At 46.5% G+C, this 13,312-nt stretch overlaps 1 protein-coding gene across 1 annotated transcript in view; it reads left to right on the top strand.

The window, feature by feature from the left end:
- The window catches only part of SRRM4 (serine/arginine repetitive matrix 4), a 144,137-nt gene that overhangs the window by 80,100 nt on the left and 50,725 nt on the right, over nucleotides 1–13,312 (top strand). The window lies entirely within an intron of this gene.

The raw sequence follows: 13,312 nt of genomic DNA, 5'->3' as shown, positions 1-13,312 counted from the left end.
AGGAATGCCACAGATCATGCTCGGAGAATAAGGACGTCATCATGTGGATGTTCCCCTTTTAATGCAGTGGTTTCTTGCTTTCCGCACAAGGAAAAATCCTGGTTTTAAAGCAGCTTAAAAATAGTACTTGAGATGCCAGGTGTTAAAAATATACATCCCACTGAAATCTAACAGCAGGGCAAATTGGAAATGCCACGCAAAAATAACAAAATAGACGACCATCTAGCAGCATCCAAGGATCATGGAAAAAGCATAGTATCGAAAACAGTAAAACAATAGCAGGAAAATCCAAATTGTGCCCCATGACTGGCTCTATGTGTTTTCTAAAGCAGAAACAGTTCAGAAGTGAGAGGGGGGAGCGGCGGGGGTGGGGGGAGAGGGAGGGGGAGGGGAGGGAGGAAAACAGGGATATTTTCCCTCTTAAAATGCATTTGGAGTTGTTGGCTCTTCTTGCATCTGGCAGCAAAGAAACAAGAATAAAGCTAAACTGGTTTGGGCTGTGTGTAATCAAGGGGAAATATCCCTGTGATCTGCTTGTATAATTTGCAATGGTGGGATTAAAGCAAAAACACTGATAATATAAGTGTCTGAACTAGGCATCCCTTGGTGTACACATGCACGCACAGGTTTGGGTTTGACTAAATGCTCAGTACTGGTGCTCGATCTGGGCTTAGCTGTAGAACAGATGTGGTGTTTTATTTAAAACATTTTAATGCCACCTTTCCACCCGAATAAGGTCCCCAAGGCAGTGTGTGTGTGTGAGAGAGAGAGAGAGAGAGAAATGCTGTCAAGTTGTTTCTAACTTATGGCGACCCTATGAATTTAATATCCTCCAAAATGTTCTATTGTTAACAGCTTTACTCAGGTCTTGCAAACTGAGAGCCGTGGATCCTTGACTGAGTGAATCAATCTCGTGTTGTGTCTTCCTCTTTTCCTGCTGCCTTCAACTTTTCCAAGCATTATTGTCTTTTCCAGTGACTCCTGCCTTCTCATAATGTGACCAAAGTACGATAGCCTCGGTTTGGTCATTTTACCTTCTAGAGAAAGTTCAGGCTTTCATTGACCTAGAACCCACTGATTTGTCTTTTTGGCTGTTCACGCAGTAGTGCACATATATATTACACCAGCCAGGTGTAGTGGTCGTTGGACTAGGATCTGGGAGACCCAGGTTCAAATCCCTACTGTGCCATGGAAGCTTGATGGGTAGAGTTGCCAGCCTCCAGGTACTAGCTGGAGATCTCCTGCTGTTACAACTGATCTCCAGTCAATAGATATCAGTTCACATGGAGAAAATGGCCGCTTTGGCAATTGAACTCTATGGCATTGAAGTCCCTCCCCAAACCCTGCCCTTCTCAGGCCCCGCCCCCAAAATCTCCCGCCAGTTGAGTAGAGGGACCTGGCAACCCTAGCAACTAACAGTGCTTAAAGCAGCTCAAGGCTGTATGTTGGATCAGGGAATAGGGGCAAAGGGAAGTGTTTGCCCCTCCCAATCACTGCACTTAATCCATATCATCCTCTCCCCACCCTTAGCCCAATGCTGGCTTTCCCCCAGCTAAATTACACATCAGGAAATCTAATCACGGACCCCCATCATCACTGTGTGTGCTTTAGCCCTTATAAGTGTCGTCTTATTTCCTCTCCCCCTTATTTCAGCGAGGTATTTTTAGATTATGAATCAAAGTGATTTGCATAAACGCATCTGCTGGAGGTTTGGCATAGAAATAACCTTTACGATCTTCCATTTTGATCCGTCTCTCTCCTAGGACATGGGCCCGTGCAATCACGCCCTCTCTGCTTCCCCCCCCCCAATCACTTGGGGGGGGGGAAAGAGCATAAAAGGGTAATTTGTGCAACCGATTGCTTCTCCATCACTCCGGTGACGTGGCTGCCAGCGAGACTTCTGCTCGCCGGAGTCCAAAGGGGATAGTAGAATTTGAACACATTTTCATTGCATTGAGAACTTAAAACAAAATGGTGGCAGGATCAATTGCAGGGTCTACAGGATGAAACAGGATTAAAAGCATATCCTGGTCTGGGTGCAAGAGAGCAGCTGACCTTTTTTCCCCTCCTGCACTTTTCCAGTTTTTAGGGAAACACAAATTTTAAGAAAGTAGTTTGGGGAGGTGGGAGGATAGGGTTGCCAGGTCCCTCTCCGCCACCGGCGGGAGGTTTTAGGGGCGGAGCCTGAGGAGGGCGGGGTTTGGGGAGGGGAGGGACTTCAATGCCATAGAGTCCAATTGCCAAAGCGGCCATTTGCTCCAGTTGAACTGATCTGTATACCCTGTAACTCTGATGCTGAGACAATTAAAAAGGTAAAGGTCTCCTGTGCAAGCACCGGGTCATTCCTGACCCATGGGGTGACGTCACGTCGCGACAATAATAGGCAGACTTTGTTGACGGGGTGGTTTGCCAGTGCCTTCCCCAGTCATCTTCCCTTTACCCCCAGAAAGCTGGGTACTCATTTCACCGACCTCGGGAGGATGGAAGGCTGAGTCAACCTTGAGGCGGCTACCTGAAACCGACTTCCGTTGGGATCGAACTCAGGTCGTGAGCAGAGCTTTTGACTGCAGTACTGCAGCTTACCACTCTGTGCCTCGGGGCTCCTTGTTGAGACAATTACCCATATTTTATTGTATTGTGAATTTTATCAAGATAACAGAAATAGGCTGATTTTGCCCTTGTTGACCAGAGTTATTAGACATTCAGATGATTTTATTATTAAATATTTGCTTGAGGATAAAGATGCCAACATTTCCTACATAGTGGCAAGGTTTTATTACATTGCCGCTAGAGTGCGAAGAGCTCGGGCTGGCGCATCAAAATTGTAATCCTGGCTCTGTATTGATCAGTTTTAACAATTGCATAATTAAAGCGTCAATCAACAGGAAAATCCCAAATGTTTTCCCCAGCCCTAATAAGAGGCAATAAAAGGCCTGCAACCTACACTTCATTGAAATCCCTAGGGAACAGGAGTGCTTTACAAGGACTCCTGAAGTTTCCAAGGATGGGGCACCCCTCACCTCCTTAGGGAGGAGATCTTCTGTGACTATATCCTCATGTGCATTTATCAAAATGCAGCAGACAAAATGGTCATGTCATGATCCAGATAGCCTCCAGGAAGGGCCGTAGCTCAGTGGTAGATAGGGTTGCCAGGTCCCTCTTCTCCATTGGCGGGAGGTTTTTGGGGCGGAGCTTGAGGAGGGTGAGGTTTGGGGAGGGGAGGGACTTCAATGCCATAGAGTCTAATATTTGCCGAAATTTAGGACCCTTTGCCAAAGCGGCCATTTTCTCCAGGGGAAAAGCTCTCTATCGGCTGGAGATCAGTTGTAGTAGCAGGAGATCTCCAGCTACTACCAGACGTTTGGCAACCCTATTGGTAGAGCATCTGCTTGGCGTGCAGAAGGTCCCAGGTTCAATCCCCGGCATCTCCAGTTAAAGGGACCAGGCAAGTAGGTGATGTGAAAGACCTCTGTCTGAGACCCTGGTGAGCCGCTGCTGGTCTGAGTAGACAATACTGACTGTGATGGACCAATAGTCTAATTCAGTATAAGGCAGATTCAAGTGTTCATGTGTAAGAGGGCTGCAACCTGTCAGGCATTTAAATAAAGGTGTTCAGCTCTTTGTTCTGGCCTGCAGTGAGTCTCTGCACTCCTTCCAGCAGAGGAACAATACAGACGTGATAACTTTTTGGAACCAGCCGTTTCTCCTTTTTTTCTCTTTTTTCCCCATTCTGATTGTCTTATCCTGCTTTGTGAAAGGCTCTCTCTCGAAAACAAAAAGACCAGCACAGGGCTGTGTTGTATTATGTACTGCAGATGGGACAGGAAGCTGTGAAATATAAAGCTTTGCCTCTATTGAATCGGGAAGGGGGAGGAGGGAGGGGACCCTACCTAGCACAGGAAGAGAGAACAATTACTGGAGGAGGATCCCATTCCAGGTAATTCATATCTCGGGCAAGTTGTCTTCTGATTGCAATTCAAGCCATTTTCTTTGGAGCTTTATGTGCCTGCAGTAACCTAATTCTACCAGCCTACAAAAAGGACTAGATTAGGCATTTAATCATGTTTTGACCATAAACCCCTTTATTTATCTATTTATTTTTGCTCTTATCTCTGCGCATTAAACACACAATCCAGGGGGAAACTGTAAGCCACAACGGTCTTTTTTTTGGGCGGGGGGAGACACTGTATCAAATATTGAAATGGCCTGGCTATTACACCTGATCTGTTCTATTCCTTTTTTTCCCCCACTGATGAATCTGTGAATTGTTACTCAAGTGGAATCATACAGACATCTCATTACGAGCCTTCCTGTATACCTTTGCAGGAAAGGAAATGAGCGCAACTTACTTTTCTAAAGTCAGTGATTAGGTGGTGTAATTAAGAAAGCATTGTGCCTCATTTCTGCTCTCGCCCCCCCCCCATTTAAATGTAATTGATTTCCCCCTGATTTCATCAATTTGCAACCATCTAGAAGGCCATTTCTAGCTGGGAGTAAGTGCCTCCCCTTTGAAAGAACTGGTGTACATTGGCTCAAGATAATTTTCTTCCCCCCCCCCCCTTGGAACAGCAACCAAGGGCGGTATTTAGGGGGAGGGCGCGTGATTATTTCTCAAATACGCCATTGTTTCTAGCCCATTCACTGGCTCTACGTGTTGGCTGCTTCCACACAGGGTGTGAAAAATACACCCTTGCCAGGGTTGCAGCAGCAAGCCGTGAGGGAGCAGGTGGGAACACTGTCCACAAGCCCCATCCCTGGGCTGCTTATTGCTACATGTCACAGAATGTGGTGGGGCAGTTTGCTTCACTAACTGGGCACGCCGGAAAAATGTGAGCCCTCTGTAAGAGCCAGATCCACAAACAAAAAGCCTTGCAATGCATTTTAATTCAGAACGACCAGACATAGTGTGCACAATCTTCTGTGTGATTTTAATTGGCCTTAATAAAAGGTATTACGTGGTTTTTGCTTTGGGGTTTTTCTAGGGTAGGAGAACAAACGCTGCTTCTTTTGCTCTTCATAGGAATAGGTTCTGCCCTTGGGCATGGAGCTCCTTCAAGCTCTGGCACCCCTAACAGTCTGGGGGGATTTTATTCCTTGCAATTTTATTTATTTTATTACTTGAGAGCCAGTGTGGTGTAGTGGTTAAGAGTGGTGGACTCTAAACTGTTGAACCGGGTTCGACCATAGGCAGATGATGAGAGGGAGGGCGTCTTGGCCTTCTTCTGGTCACTAGGGGTGTGTGGGGGGAGGTAGTTGTGAATTTCCTGCATTGTGCAGGGGGTTGGACTTGATGGCCCTGGTGGTCCCTTCCAACTCTATGATTCTATGATTCCCCCCTCCTCCACATGAAGCCTGCTGGGTGACCTTGGGCCAGTCACAGTTCTCTCAGAGGCTCTCCCCTTTAAACTAGGGTTGCCAGGTCCCTCTTCACCACAGGCGGGAGGTTTTTGGGGCGGAGCCTGAGGAAGGCAGGGTTTGGGGAGGAGAGGGACTTCAATGCCATAGAGTCCAATTGCCAAAGCGGCCATTTTCTCCAGGTGAACTGATCTCTATCGGCTGGAGATCAGATGTAATAGCAGGAGATCGCCAGCTGGTACCTGGAGGTTGGCAGCCCTACTTTAAACTGTAAAACAATATCATCTTTCTTTACTCCAGTTTATAGAGGGCTCTGTAGGGTGGCTGTAAGGGGGCAACCATGTTGGGTACTACCTCCACTGCAACTGCAGGGAGGGGAAAGGGGGCAGGGCAACTCACTTCTGTGCACCATTCCACACCACCACCCAGCACTTTAAAGGTCTTCCTCCCCTTTCCTGCTACGCCATGTGACAGAAGACCTGGGTAGGAGAAGGGAAAGTGAGGGGAAAGGGGAGGTTTCAAAGGTGTGGGGGTCTCTGTGCAATAGGGTTGCCAACCTCCGGGTAGTAGCTGGAGATCTCCTGCTATTACAACTGATCTCCAGCTGATAGAGATCAGTTCACCTAGAGAAAATGGCCACTTTGCCAACTGGACTCTATGGCATTGAAGCAGCCACAAAGTACCAAGGAGTACAGCTGGAATGTCAACCAGAAGGAGAGGAGCCAGACGTGAAGCTGTCCCCAAAGTGCTGCAAAAGCGAGATCCATCAGGGACGGAGAGGTGCTCCAGGGGCTTGGATGAGCATGAGCGATAGAATAGAAGAGGCAGAACCGTCTCTAGATAATTGGCATCAACTGGAAAGAGGGGGCGAAACACAGTGAGAGATGAGCCCTGATGGCAGGAATATTGGCTACTAGTCCTATAAGGGAGCAGGAGAACTAAATTGAAAATGAGAACCGCAAAGTCCCAGTCCTCATTGGAAGGGTGGGTGGGATATAATTGCCCTGTGGTGCACCTGCCCATCACTGAAATGCATCAATTGGAAATGCCAGCCACAGGAGACTTCTGAGACGACTACGCTGGCGTGAGTGACTTGCAGTTAATCAAAGGGAGAATATTGCTCTGCGGCCTGAAAGAGACAGATTCCAAAAGCCCCCTGGAGATGCTGGTTAAGGGGCATGATAAATTGAAAGACAGAGGAACACTTCATCAGTGCAAAGGAGTCGGATAGGCGTGGATCTTACTTCTGGTCCATTCTGTTGGGTTTTTAGCTCCAAAAAGTGGCCAACTCACAGCATAGCAGCCAAACTAGGTTCCTTGTTTCCTGTGGAAATAATATTTCTGCACAAAACTTGGCTGTGTCAAAGATCAACAGATACCATTCAGTGGGTACAGTGGCAAAGCCTGCCGCTTAAAAACAGGCAATAGCCGTTTTAGATTAGGATAGATTAGATTAGATTAATGCAATGCATTCTACATGGGGTTGCCCTTGAAAAGTTCTTGGAAACTTCAGTTGGTACAGAATGCTACAGCCAGGATGCTGACTGGAGGCTCAATACTCCAGTTTTGGTCCATCTTCGCCAGGTCCCAATCTGTCTGGGCCCAATTCAAGGTGCTGGTGCTGACCTTTAAACCCCTATACAGTTTGGGACCAGCATACCGTAAGGACCGCCTACTCCCCTACAAACCTACCTAGCCACTACAGTCACCTTCTGAGATCCTGTTTCAGATGCCCCCACCTTCTGAGTTTAGGTTGGTGGCAATTCAGGAGAGGGCCTTCTCGGTCATGACGCCAAAACTGTGGAACTCCCTCCCCCAGGGTATCTGTCTGTCCCCTTCCATCAGTATCTTCCGCCACGTAAATACTTTTCTTGTGGAGGTATAAGAGGAAAGACTCATTGCTTTGTGGTGTTTGCTTGATGGAATAACAAGCTTTTTTAAAAAACTGGGGTTTTTCTTAAGCCAACAATGCTCTGTGTGTATGCGTGTGTGTGTATTTCAGCACTCTAAGTCTGAATGACAATCCATTACCCCAGCATCGCTGTACTTTGTCAGGAAAAAGGGGCAGCCAAAATACTTTAAAGTTTAATAAATGAAGAAAAAGAAGAGTTGGTTTTTATACCCCACTTTTCTCTACCTTAAGGAGTCTCAAAGCAGCTTACAATCATAATCCCTTCCTCTCCCCACAACAGGCACCTTGTGAGGTAGGTGCAGGCTTCATGTGGAGGAGTGGGGAATCAAACCTGGTTCTCCAGATTAGAGTCCACCGCTCTTAACCACTACGCCATGCTGGTTTTTTTTTTTTCACTCTCAGTAGTATTTTTTGGAGGGGGTTGGTGGTTGGTTTCCAGGGTTAATTCATCCTTAGCCTTCAGACAATCAAGTGTGACTCTCCTGGAAGGAGCTCTGAGCTGTTCCCTCAAGGCTGCAAGCAATTATTGATGGAAATAATTGTTCCCCAATCCCATCAAAGGCTACCTTTACATCAACCCAATATTCCTTCTCACTGAATCCCAAAGCTTCTCAGAGCCCTAAACTGCTAGTAATCCCTTTGGATCAGGCTCTTGGGATGTCAGTTGGATAGGGTTTTTTTTTTTCCCCTCTCCTACACTTTCATGTTTGTGATGGGAAAGCATTTGCAATTTAATATGAACGATTAATCTTAAAGGAAAGGATTATCACAAAGCTCCCTGCAGGAAATGCAATCAAGGAGAAATGCCCAAAGCTGGTCCCTCCCCAGGTACCGCAGGAGGCACAAACCCTTTGATGGAAAATTGGGGAGCATGCTCGGTTAATCAACTGGTCTTGGAAGCTGAGCGATAAAAGTTTGCAACCAGAAAAAGTGGTGGTTTGAGACTGCCCCGAAGCCCCTCGTGGGAATCCTCAAGCCCACCTTCCCATTCAAAAGCAACCCCCTGCAAATATTGGGGGGGGGCTTGTGGGTTCTTAGTGGACAAGGAAAGGAACATAATTCAGAAGCTCTTGTCTTTTCTGCATAAGCACCAGTGTAGCCTAGAAAATAGACTATTGAGTAGGCCAAGGAGTCCTGGGTTGAATCTCTTCTCAGCCATGAAGCTCACTGGGGGAATCTTGGGCCAAAACCTGCTTATCCTACCATGCAGGGGTGTTGTGAGGACAAAATAGGAAGGAGGGCAGTACATTGCAATAACTCCATTGAGAGCAAACAGGATTGAAGTCCAACCAATAAATAAAGACATAAATGAGCAATGATAGTGTCCCTGCCCCCAAGGAGCTTACAGTTTGTAGAGCGTGAGTAGGGGAGAAACTGGAGTAGGAGGGAAGCAATAAGAACAGTGAGGGAGAAAAACAGGAGCAACTGAATGTGTGTGTTCAAGAATGTTGTTTTTAATTGTGAGTGGAGATCAAGCAATCATGCTGAAGGCTTTGGGGGAAACGTACGTTTTGAGGATACATTTGAGAGGCATTTTAGTATCCTGAGAGGCGGTTCCAAGCACAGTGGGAATGGGTAGAGCTGAACTACACAATGTGTTGCTCCAAAGGTTCAGTCAGATTTCTCCCAGCCTGACTTGCCTTCTCCACAGCCACACAGCAGCTGCGGGGAACTTATTTCCCCAGGCACTGCACTGCCATCCTAATCTGATCAGGACTGCAGCGCTGGGGGAGAAGTGTCTTCAGCCTTCCCCCCCCCCCCCCGTGCTATTTTCCTGACCCATAATGGCCCTGGGGGTAAATTCTGCTGTGTTAGGGGGCTGTACATGCAGTATTGAGTTCCACCCTAAGAAAGCCCTAAGAAATCTTGGGGTAGCTGTAGTCATTAGTTGCATGGGATCTGGGGCTAAGCCATAGTTCCAATCAAGCCTTTGTTTAAGAATGGAGAATCTGCAGAGTGAAGCCCACAGAAGGGATTAGAAAAATGTTTCTTTCAACCCAGAAAAACTTGTAGCCTAGCTATGAGCTTCCTATTGTGTAAAGTGCGGTCAAGTCACAGCCGACTTATGGGAACCCCTTATGGGGTTTTCAAGGCAAGAGACGAACAGAGGTGGTTTGCCAGTGCCTTCCTCTGCATATCAGCCATGGTATTCCTTGGTGGTCCCCCATCCAAATACTAACCAGGGCTGACCCTGCTTAGCTTCCGAGATCTGACGAGATCAGGCTATACCATGCTGCCTTCCCTCCCGAGCCTCCTATTAGAAGTATACAATTTCCCCTTTTTGGTTTTCTTCACTTTCATTTTAAAAATGCCATTTGTTTTCATCCCATCTGTGATTAATCCTGTTTTTGCTTTTTGTTCTTCATTTATTTCCATTGCCATGGCTTTGTGTGAAACACATTTCCAGCTGTAATTGTATTATTCTGGGATTGCAACCTTTATCCCTGGGATCCTCTCTGACAAACGGTGGCCGCTTAAAAGAAGAGCTCCCAATTTTATAGACAAATGTCAAACACATCTGGATGGAACATCTTTGCTTTCCATCCAAATGTTATAAAATACAATCTTCTTCTCTTGCCCAATGGATACTGCCTGCCAACTTTCAATCAAAGGGTCCCAGGGTTATTGGGCATTTAAGAGTTTAATTATACAATACAAAGTCCTTGAGTTGTATCCGGTTCCTCCATCAGGAGTTTCCATCAGGAGAGGGTGTTCATGCTTTAATTCTCCTGTTCTTTTTCCCCAGCCTGAAATGGCCTTGGGTGCTATTCCTGATCAAGTCCCCAATGGGGCAAATAACACCACCTATGGCCATTTCAGGTCAGTAAAACAGTTGGGGGGGAGGCATAAAAGCCCTCCACCTGCATGCCTTGGTCTGAATCAGGCCCCGTGCACCTGGGAATTGTGTTCCCAATGGACAACTTCTGTTTGAAAGTCCTTGGACGCAATTTGTAGACTTTGGAATGTGTGGTCAGATAGTTAATACTGAATTCAGATGGAGATAGAAAAAGAGTTGGTTTTTTATATGACTAGCCCAAGGTCACCCAGCTGGCTTCATGTGTAGAAGTGAGGAAACCAACCCAGTTCACCAGATTAGTTCCACTGCTCATGTGGAGGAGTGGGAATCAAACCTGGTTCTCCAGATTAGACTCCACCGCTCCAAACCACCGCTTTTAACCACTATACCACACTGGCTCTCACAGGTTGCTTCCTTTGTGCTGCTTCTTCCCTTGCAGGGCCTCTGGGTGATTGTGGCTAACAGCCTCTCATTAGATGCCTGATCACAAAACAACAAAATGGGTCATTTACTAAATGCTTCCTGATAATGCTATTGGCATATGCGAATCTGGAAGTGCTTTCCAGTTTCCTGAGCTCCCAGTCAATCCATAGGGTAGTCATACAGCTCCTCCACCCTGCCCAGCTCCCAGCCCACATTTCTTACTGGATGGGTTGATTTGGTTTACTGGTTTCTCATCCCAAGCTGCCAAAAGCAACTTTTCCAGGGAAAATGGGGGCGGGGAGATCACGAAGTAGGATCACAAGTGGCAATTGTCAAATAGGTATGAAAAAGACAAAACCTCAATAGATTTCCTCCCTTCCCCCTTATGGGGTTCTGTTTGTGCTATTCTAGGCTTTGGAACTGATATGTGCTAGGTTAAAGGACACTTTCCCATGGAATACTTTCCTTTAGTGACCTCATGAATCCTTCCAATGAATAAATAAGCCAAGAACCTTGTTTCTACCATATAATTTTACTAGGGCTTATAAAATACGGAGGAGATTGGGGATTTACAATGCCTTAAATGAGTCATTCCCAATTCATCTCAAGAGAGCTGCCCATCCACCATGAGAAGTAGAGGAATGCAATAATTAAAGCCTCTTGTAGCACCTTCCTACAGTGGAGGCTGTTTGCTGTGCCTCTGCATGATCTACTGCCCTGGCTTTCCTTCTGCTGGGGGTAGTTCTGATTTCTTTCTGCATGGCTGGATCAATCACACTTGATGCAGACACATAGCAAAATGATCCACCCTCAGAGGAGCCTGCCCATTGCATCTCTGCATGAGTCACTGCTCTTGCCTTCTCTGTTTCTAGTCAGGAGGTAGACCCAGATAAGTTACACGCAGTAATAGAGGGGCTCCACTGAGGACAAATAATTTTTAGGCTTCTACACACTATATCAGTCTTTTCAAGTGCAGCAGTAAAGCATTCTTTAGCTATCAGACATTTGGGTAATAATTCTCCAAGCCAAGAACTCCACTTCTAAAGACCAAACGTGGAGGAAAACTTTCCTGTCACAAGCAACACCCAAACCAGTCTCTTCCAAGGCAGTCCCTCCCAGGCTGTAGCCTTTAAATTGGTAAGAACCTACCATGCCCAGAGTTTCTGCTAGAAAAGATCTATCAGTTCATCCCCTAAAAGGAGTAATAGGGCAAATAGATGGTTACTTCAAATACTTGCAAGAACATATCCTGATTCTGAGGGAAGCTTCTGATAGTGGCAACAGTAGCTGCCAATTTGTGTCTGAGTTCAATTTAAAGTGCTTTAAAGCTCTGAATGGCTGGTGACTTGCATGCTTGCAGAGTTGCCTCTTCTTGAGAGCCAGCGTGGTGTAGTGGTTAAGAGCGGTGGTTTGGAGCGGTAGATTCTGATCTGGAGAACCAGGTTTGATTCCCCACTCCTCCACATGAGCGGCGGAGGCTAATCTGGTGAACCAGGTTGGTTTCCCCGCTCCTACACATGAAGCCAGCAGGGTGACCTTGGGCAAGTCACTCTTTCTCAGCCCCACCTACCTCCCAGGGTGTCTTGTGGGGAGGGGAAGGTGATTGTAAGCTGGTTTGAGTCTCCCTTAAGTGGTAGAGAAAGTTGGCATATAAGAACCAACTCTTTTTCTTCTTCTTCTAACATGGAAAAAAAAGAATGTGCTGTCGAGTTGCAACTGACTCATGGCGACCCCTTCCATGGGGCATTGCAGGCATAAGATGAGCAGAGGTGGTTTGCCTTCTTTCACATAGCAATCCCATGTCGGTTGACCATCTCCCATCCGAGTACTGACCATGGCTGATCCTGCTTAGCTCCCAAAGCCCTGATCAGCTCAGGCCAAACTGGGCTACTCCTAAAAGGAGCCCTAGAAACAGAGAACTGTGCTTGTCACAACAAGGACAGCATGGGGTCTCTGCACCGAGGGAAGCTAGGATGACTTCAGCTCTAACTCAGGATTTTTCTATGGCAGCCCCAGTCCTTTGGAATGGGCTGCCTAGAGAAAAATAGAAAGTAATCCTGGGGTCATTTAGGAACAAAAGCCTGAGGTAGAATTATTTAAAAGGTCTGTTGGAAATCGATCTGCTGTTATACTGGTTGTTTGAATCTGTTGCTGTTGGTTTTAAAGTGTATCGTATTATCAGTACATCTGGAAACTGCTGTGACTGTACAACAGAAAAGTGGTATATAAATATTTTAAATAAATAAAGCACTTAAAGCAAATAAATAAATATATGACGGTATGTTGGGGAAAGAGTTCTAGACGCTAAAGTACTTTTGTACCTAAGGGGGGGACCATCTTGGCCAAACACTTGTTACAGCTCTGCTCAAAACTATTGTTGTCTTTCATTGAAGAAGAAGAGTTGGTTTTTATATGCCGACTTTCTCTACCACTTCAGAAAGAATCGAACCGGCTTACAATCACCTTCCCTCCCCACAACAGACACTCTGGGAGGCAGCTGGGGCTGAGAGAGCTCTAAGAGAGCTGTGACTAGCCCAAGGTCACCCAGCTGTCTTCATGTTTAGGAGTGGGGAAACCAACCCAGTTCACCAGACTAGCGTCCACAGCTCATGTGGAGGAGTGGGGAGTCAAACCCGGCTCTCCAGATTAGAGTCCACCGCTCCAAACCACCTCTCTTAACCACTATACCGTGCTGGCTTGGCACCCAAGTTAGATGTAACCCCAAAGTTTGTGTGACTATCTATCTACAGTACAGCCTGGAACTGGTTAACAAATCAGTACCTCTTCCCAGGGAAATGTGAGAAATCGAATTCAGGTGGGTAGAG

Source organism: Euleptes europaea, chromosome 13 (genome assembly GCF_029931775.1).
Source record: "Euleptes europaea isolate rEulEur1 chromosome 13, rEulEur1.hap1, whole genome shotgun sequence".
NCBI lineage: Eukaryota > Metazoa > Chordata > Lepidosauria > Squamata > Sphaerodactylidae > Euleptes > Euleptes europaea.
Note: the sequence above shows the minus strand (reverse complement) of the source record. Positions and strands in the feature narration are given on the sequence as shown.